Source organism: Cryptomeria japonica, chromosome 10 (assembly GCF_030272615.1).
Source record: "Cryptomeria japonica chromosome 10, Sugi_1.0, whole genome shotgun sequence".
NCBI lineage: Eukaryota > Viridiplantae > Streptophyta > Pinopsida > Cupressales > Cupressaceae > Cryptomeria > Cryptomeria japonica.
In genome coordinates this window covers 340203176-340211204 of record NC_081414.1, presented here as the reverse complement: position 1 = coordinate 340211204, position 8029 = coordinate 340203176, and the positions used below count along the sequence as shown (strand labels likewise).

The 8029-nt window shown below is 36.5% G+C and overlaps 1 long non-coding RNA gene across 1 annotated transcript; it reads right to left on the bottom strand.

The window, feature by feature from the left end:
* Window positions 1-237: 237 nt before the first annotated feature.
* Window positions 238-7054, bottom strand: LOC131071497 (uncharacterized). The gene is made up of 2 exons (XR_009112528.2): window positions 6704-7054; window positions 238-799 (listed from the first exon to the last, which is right to left on the bottom strand). It is a non-coding gene; the product is annotated as an uncharacterized LOC131071497 (long non-coding RNA).
* Window positions 7055-8029: the final 975 nt, after the last annotated feature.

The following is an 8029-nucleotide window of genomic DNA, read 5'->3' as shown; positions in this document are numbered from 1 at the left end:
AACTTAGTAACCTCCATGTAACTAATGTACAATTATTAACCACCACGTCTGAAAACTTACTCCAAAAAGCTAGTAAAATGTGTTAAGAGCTAAAGATGATTTTAATAATCTAATTACTAATTACACCAATATGTCAGTGTACTATTGTTCAAATTGAGAAGATTCTAGCAATTCGTAAATATCTGTCCAACAATGTATTTAACATACTCAAGCCTGCAAGCCATCACCCTTTCCATCTACTATACACCACATAAACTTATTACTTGGATAAGAAATATAAGAGCACATTCTTCTTAATTACATGGCAAAATGCCTGCAGCTCAGGAATCTCTAAAGCTGTATCTAGTTGTTAGGCTGGTCATAAGACCCATTCCAACATCAGACAGATCCTAGACTAATTTTAAGCTATACACAATGGAATCCAAAACTAGAAAGATGTTTTATACAATAGACACCCTGCTTCCCTCTACAAATTCCTCAAAATTCCAATCCCTGAGAATGTCTCTGCGAACAGCATGGCATCTTGTCAATCGTGGGCTAACAGGACCCTCGTTAACAGTGGAGTGTGATGGAACAGGAACAACCCTTGCCCTGACTGTATTGACTTCTACAGAAGGCTGCTGGGAATTCTTTTTGGACCAACATCCCGCCACAGTTCCACATCTCTGCTGCTCTTCTTGGGAGCTAAAGGAGTATGACCTCAAGTCAGACTGAGTTCGTTGTACTACTTGGCAGGTCAAGCATGCTAGACTCATGGCGGCAGTGAGATAGCCTCAGCCCTCAATAGACTTGTCAAAATCTGATATAACAATCCTTGCATTAGAATGCTAATATACTCCTCCAATGCTGAGCAACAAATTTACTATTGATAATCATAAAAAGCCTTGTAATCAGCAACTATAACAAATCTATAAATTCATCACCATGATGATGGCATCCATAATAAACAAAATGATATTAATAGTAATTTAAACATTTAGATTAGTTTGGTGAAATAGTTAAAATGGTAATAGAAACAAGTTAGGAGCATGGCAGCAATCAGTAAACAAAATTCAAAAGAGTATGCACAAGAAACTCTACACATTGCCATATCTTATAAGAAACGTGACATTCAACTAAACTAACTTGAAACATGACAATTAAAAACAGCATGCACAAGAAGGTAAACACACATTCACATGCCTTGCAACAAATAACTTAAAGCACTTTAAGTAGTAGGTTAGGCACCTTAAAGCACTTCATGTAGCATGACAGGCAACTTAAAACACTTTATGTAACATGACAAGTAACTAAAAGCACTTAAAATGCAACAATCAATTAATTACATTTCTTTAATGAATGTTAAATAAAATTTATCGATCATCTATTTCACTCACTGTCCGCAAATTATGTCATCATTTTACATAGGGGATTTTAGTTGCTTCAAATGGTTTCTAAAATATCTACTTAAGTCTTTGATAGGAACATAACCACTTTCTTAGAACTAGATCTGCCTTCTCTCTCCTGCAAAAATGCCCATTTTGAAGCTACTCTGAAGAGAAGAAGCTTCCAACTTCAGCCACCCCACACCAAGGATGTATATAGTTGGTAATTGGGAGTTGGAAAGAAAACTCTAGAAATAACTTAATAAGTTCTGTTTTCCCCTATATGCAGAAAATAACGAAATAAACCGATGCATCCTGCATCAAGGCCATACCATATGTATTTGATACTTAAAATATTTGGTAATTATGAGTTCGAAGAAAATGGTTTGCTTGGAGACTTTTGGCATCAAAAAATAGGATCATCTTATGTAAATAACCATTCATAAATAAAACCACATCAAACTGTAGAGTTAGTTGATTATGGGAACTGGGGAGTTGGAAAAAACTTACAGAAATGAGACGGTTTCCCCCTCTTTGGAAACAAATATCTATTTAAAAGCCCACTTAAACAGTACAAACTAGAAACTTCAACTTTCACCAGTATACTTCTACATAAAGGATCTGGTCAGTTATTAGTTTGACCCTAGAAAGAAAACATTTGTATAAAGACTTTAAGCATATAAACATATATTCCTATCATGTAGATAAACATTCAGAAATTGAATCATATCATACTGCGTATCTATAGTAAATGGTATGTTAAAATCAATTTATTACCTGTCAATGGGAACTATAACAGGCTGTTTGAAATAGCATCTGCTTTTGTGAAGAACATGTTTGAATTGTACATTGATGAGACTAGTTGAACATTCAAGCTTAAAGCTTATGTAACTTTTAAATTGGAGAGGTGAAATAATTCAGAGGAAATCCTAGAGAAAGTATGGAAACAAAAAAACAAGAGTTCTACAGATGTGATGCCTAAACACAATTACAGAAAACAAATTGTGCTAAATAAATTACAGAATCAGGAATGATTCACAGTATTTTTCACAAATAATTCTTTTAGGAACTCAAAGCAAGCTTTGGACAGAACTAATCAGATATCTTTTTTCTGAATCCTGTGATCCATTGCTTATAGATACAAGCTATAATCTTATACAAACTGGTTAAAAGTGGTTCTGCTTTTGTAAATAACATGCATGTGGTGTAAAAGACTATGACTAGTCAGGCATTCAAGCATAATGCTTGTTAATTTAGGACCACAATGTACACATCACAGTAGTTACTGTTTACTATGTATCTTTTAAATTGGAGAGGTGAAAAGAACAGGAGCATTCCTGCTTCAATCTCAATCTGGAGTAATGGCATTTAACTTCTACAATAACAATTGAGAAAAAATACTCAAAAAGTTGGGCAAAAATTAACAGTTCTACAAAAGTAATGCCTAAACACAACCACAGAAAGACAAATTAGGCTAAACAGACTAACAATCAGTGCAGAACACTTGAAAGATGCACAACCTTTTTCACTAATAGTTATAACTTATTTTAGGCACTCAATACAGATTTTGTAATCTATTGCTTGTAGATAGAAACCATAAAGAGTGGTTGGAAGTAGCTTCTACTTTTGTAAAGAACATGCCTGTGCTGTAAAATGCCAATACTAGTTCAGCATTGAAGCAGAAAACTTGTTTATTTAGGGCTACGCATGACAGTAATTACTGTTTCTTATACAACTTTATAATTGGAGAAGTGAAAAGAAGGAGAAATTATCTGCTTGAGTTTCACTCTAGAGTGATAGCATATAACTTTTACAGAAACAATTGAGTGGAATGCCTAAACTTGTCCACAAAGAATCAAATTATGCTAAATAGACTAAGGGTCAATGCAGAACACAAAAGCTACACAATCTCTTTCAGTGGTAAGTGTTCTACAGGAACATATCCCTCCTGCAAAACCTGACTACCAGGACAGGACATTTATGTGGGTTTCACTCTAGAGTGATAACTTATAACTTAACAGAAACAACAGAGTGGAATGCCTCAGCTTGCTTGCAGAGAATCAAATAATGCTAAATAGACAAAGAATTAATGCAGAACACAAAATCTACACAATCTTTTTCATTGGTAAGTGTTCCACAGAGACGCATCCTCCTCTCCCCCCATCACAAAACCAGTTATGTGACACGGGGACTTGGGGGAAACACAACCGCCATCAAGTATTCAGGGATGTTTACAGAACATCCACCTGTTTGGGGAACACCATAGTGACTCTAGGATGTCCACAAGATCCTCAAAGGTCTCCCAAGCACACCGGAAACACCCAGGCATCCCCAATGTCATTCAACTCAAAAAGTGCATTTTTTAAAATAAAAAATTAGTGTAAGAAATAGGTGTTGCAGAAAACATAGTGATTAATTATGTAAATGCCCTGCGCCATGAAGGTTTGTATGGTTTTTAAGGCCTTAATTTGGGCTTGGTGGTGGGGACTCCATCCCTCAACCCGCATAATGACAGGGAACACACCAGGGGCAAGCACTGGGTGTGCCCCTCAACCCTACTGGGAGCTCCACCCACAGATCCCCTTGAGGAGCACGGCATTGCCCCTCAAACCTGCTAGAGGCTCTACCCCCAAACCCCCACCTGCCACCATTCCCCTGCCATCCCTAAATCTAGGCCCCCATCCCCCTTTCCCAAGACTCTGTGGAACATAATTATGATAACTGTTTTAGGCAATCAACACAGGATTTAGACAGCACTAATTACCTGATAAGTAATAAGTATATTAGGCATTTAAAACCATAGATGGCACACTCACCGAAAACTCGGCGAGTGACAAAAACTCGCCGAGTTTTTGGACCTGGCGAGTAGTAATGACTTCTACTCGCCAGGAAAACTTGCCGAGTTTTTGCTGTTATGCTAACCCAGGCGAGTTTTTGTCAAAAACTTGGCGAGTTTTAAAGAAAAACTCGCCTGGGTTAGCATAACAGCAAAAAACGGCCAAAAATACATGCATTTTTTGTTTTTCTATATGGTTTTGGGCTGAGAAGTGGGAAACTCACTTGGAAGGGCCACCCTGAGAGCCCACTATGCCCTCAAGTAATTGCCGAGTTTTTTGGTCTGTCCGTCAAGATTCATATATGGAATATAACATTTAAGTTCTTATACTTTAAGTTATATTCCATATATACTGTCAGGATGTTTGAGAGTGGTTTCGGACCTCCAGGAGTTATAATGCAAAATCTAGTTTTTGGAGGATTCTTCAATTTTCCAGACTTAGTCAAATTTCAGGATCCTTCGGCGATGCCCCTTGACCCCAACTTTGAGTTGAAAGTTTGAAACTATGAGTATGAATGATGAAATTTCAAATATGATGAAAGTTTGAAAGTAGTTTTAGCTAGAGCTGGGGAGAGGAAGTTGTATTTACTTTTGGTTTTACAAAAACTATTTACTATTTTGCTTCCAGCCATCAGCATTTCTCATGAGGATGCGATTTTGTAGACACTTTGCAATCAAATATATCTAGAATCAGCTTGTTTCTTTTGTGTTATCATTTATTGACTCATTGGATGCATCTTCTCATTAAATTTTGCAAAAAAATGCATTTTTTATTAAAATTAAGCGTGTTTTTACGTTGCCGAGTTTTTCCAAGTTTTTCCCGAGTTTTCGCCGAGTTTTTTTCTCAGGGGCTTGGCGAGTCGAGCCGAGTCGCGAGTAGTTCAACTTTTTTTAAAACAATCTTTGGAGAGGACTGATTAGTAATTGCCAGTCCTTTTCTGAACCCTGTCACTGCTGGCTCTCACTCCTCAACCACTTCATCCTGCATTGCAACTGATTATAGGCCCTTTCCAACAATGGAAATTTAGGTACACTATCCAGTCCAAACTACAAGTTTTCCTGTCCTTTGTCAGAGGTTAAAGATTAATTGTTGATCCAAAGTTCTTATGAAAACATTAAAAATCAAATGGTGTTCAGTAGCTCCTATGCAAAATGCAAGAAATTACAGGGTAATGCAGGAAGTAAAGTTTAAACCAACACCAAAAAGATCCAGCACTATAGCACAAATCAACAAGAATAAAGGCAAACAAAGACTCACAAATCAGAGTTCGGTAAATTGCACCCCCTCTGTCTGTCAACACTAACAATTAAAAGTCAAACTCTTAAAAGAGTTTGCATTCTTTTCTATAACTTGTTTTCTACCAAAAAAAAACAAGCATAAATAGATATTTTTGAATGTTTCCCTTGACCTCTATCCATTATCGCTGCTTTTTATCTTCAAGCGGATCCTACACTATACACTTTCATCAACTTCACCGTGCTTCTACATCACCAAATCTGAATTAGTATATCTCACTGTAACCCTGTGACATCCCCTGCCTTAAATCAAATTCAAAGAAGATGAAGTGTAGGGTGAAGTCCCTTCAACTAGATACCCCAAAAGAAGTGCAGTAACAAAGAAAACATAACAATAGCAGTAACAAAGAAAACATGGTCATGAGCAGCAATAAATACGCTCCTTTTAATGTCGCCTTTTTAGTTTAAGCAATTTGTAAAAAGATAGAACGTCATGTAATTTACAGAGCAATAATGATAAAGCAAGCATCCAAGCAATAGATGAACTCCGCGACTAATAAGACATAAATGATAAAACCCATCTGTTCCTCTCCCACAAAATCTGAGTCACATCTGAAATCGACCATACACATAGGATTTGCAAACACTCAACCGTCAAGCCAAAAAATTGTCCACAAACATAGAAAAAATTGGCAAGCACTAACCCAACAAGACTAAGCCATTGTCTACAAACGTGGACAATATCCTGCAAATGATGTAATCATCTTTCAAACAACCAAATAAACCTAACCAACCACAGACAATAAGCACAACCCCCAAGGCTCCCTAAACATGATTTTCAAACTGAAATTTCTCCACATAGATTTGTAACATAAATTAATAATATCATGCTAAACAAGCAATACCCACCAAGTTCATACATCTAATAAAGAAAAACAAACAACCAACAAAAAGAAATACACTTGTCTTAATCCAAACTGTAATGCATACCTTCAACCTATTTAGTAAAACAACTGAAAAGGCCAGCAATGCGAAAGGGTTTTTTCAAAATCAATCTATACAACAGCTACAATCTCTTCCAACCTTATCATCTAATCTTAGTTTTAGATCAAAAGGAGGTCAATCCCACCGCATGTCCGCTTAGACCCAGATCAAGCTCAATCGAATAAATTTTTGGAGACCCACGATACAAATCTAATACAATGGAATATATACAATAATTGAAAGAAAAAAACCCAGATTTGTAACTTACTGATTATTAACTTACCTTAACGACAGCAAACGAATCTAGGACCAAACAAGCATAGAATTCAGCGCTTTATTCCCCTCGTTCCGATAAAAATCTGCAATCATATTCAGCCCAACAATACACTACAATTCAAACCTCACACGCAGCTACCAGCCAAACCAAAAAAAAACCCTAGCTCTAACATAAAGAAATCAAACACATGGTGCTACCAAGGAATGCCTATGAAGAGCATCACGGATCTCACTAATATAAGACTCTAACATAAAGAAATCATAGTAATAAGTTCAAATGGCTACGTAGCCGGGTACCCCAATTATTTTATTGAAAAAAAATCAATAAAGCTCGACTAAGAGAGACTCGACAGCTAAGCTCGTTCCTTTGTAGCGTTGACTATGAGTTTACTTTAATTAATTTTGCTGTTATCTCCACTCGTTACCGACACGGCCAAATTAAATGATACTATTTATCAATAATTAAGGTTAAGTGGGTATAGTATTGTCCCGTCCTGAATTTGATGGCCCTATATTATATTTAAAGATTTTTATAATATGGTAAATATAAAACTAGCAATTGCACTTTGGTGTGCAATGGGTACACTAGAGAGGTGTGGAAGATCAATTACGAAAAAATTTGGTGTATTTTGCATACAATTGTTCAATGCATAAGTTCAATTGGTAGGACATTTAAAAAATGATGGTGTTTGTGCAACTAAGATCTCGATCAAGAACTGATACCATAAAATCAACTATGCGTCCAATTGTATGGTTCTAAACATGAATCAAACAAAAAACTAATCAAGAAGATAGCTAGGTTCTATTACCAACAAGATCATGTTATGTTTGCAATAGGTGGAGAGGGAGATAGATATGTATAAATAAGTAGAGAGGGAGGGAGAGGAAAGCAAAGGAAAGGAGGGAAGAGAGAGAAGTAGAGAGAAATAAAATAAGGGAGTGATAGTGAGAGAGAAAGAGAGGGAGAAATAGGAATAAATAGAGGGAGAGATAATGATATGAAGGGGAGATAGAGAAATAAATATGAGTTGGGAAAGATTGAGGGTGAGAGAGAGGGAGGGGGCGTGGAGATGGAGACATAAAAAAATAAAGATATAGAAAGTGATATATAGAGAGAGTAGGAGCAACGAAGTGAATAAAAGAAAGATAGAGATAATGAGACATAGATAGCAAGGTAGAGGGATAGATGGGAAGATATAGCTAGAGGGAGCAAGAGAGAGATAAAGGAGGTAATAGAGAGAAGAAGAGAGAGAGTGGAGAGATAGAGATAAGGAGGGAGAAACAACGAGCATGTGTGAAAGTGTGAGACATATTGAGATAGATATGGGTAGGT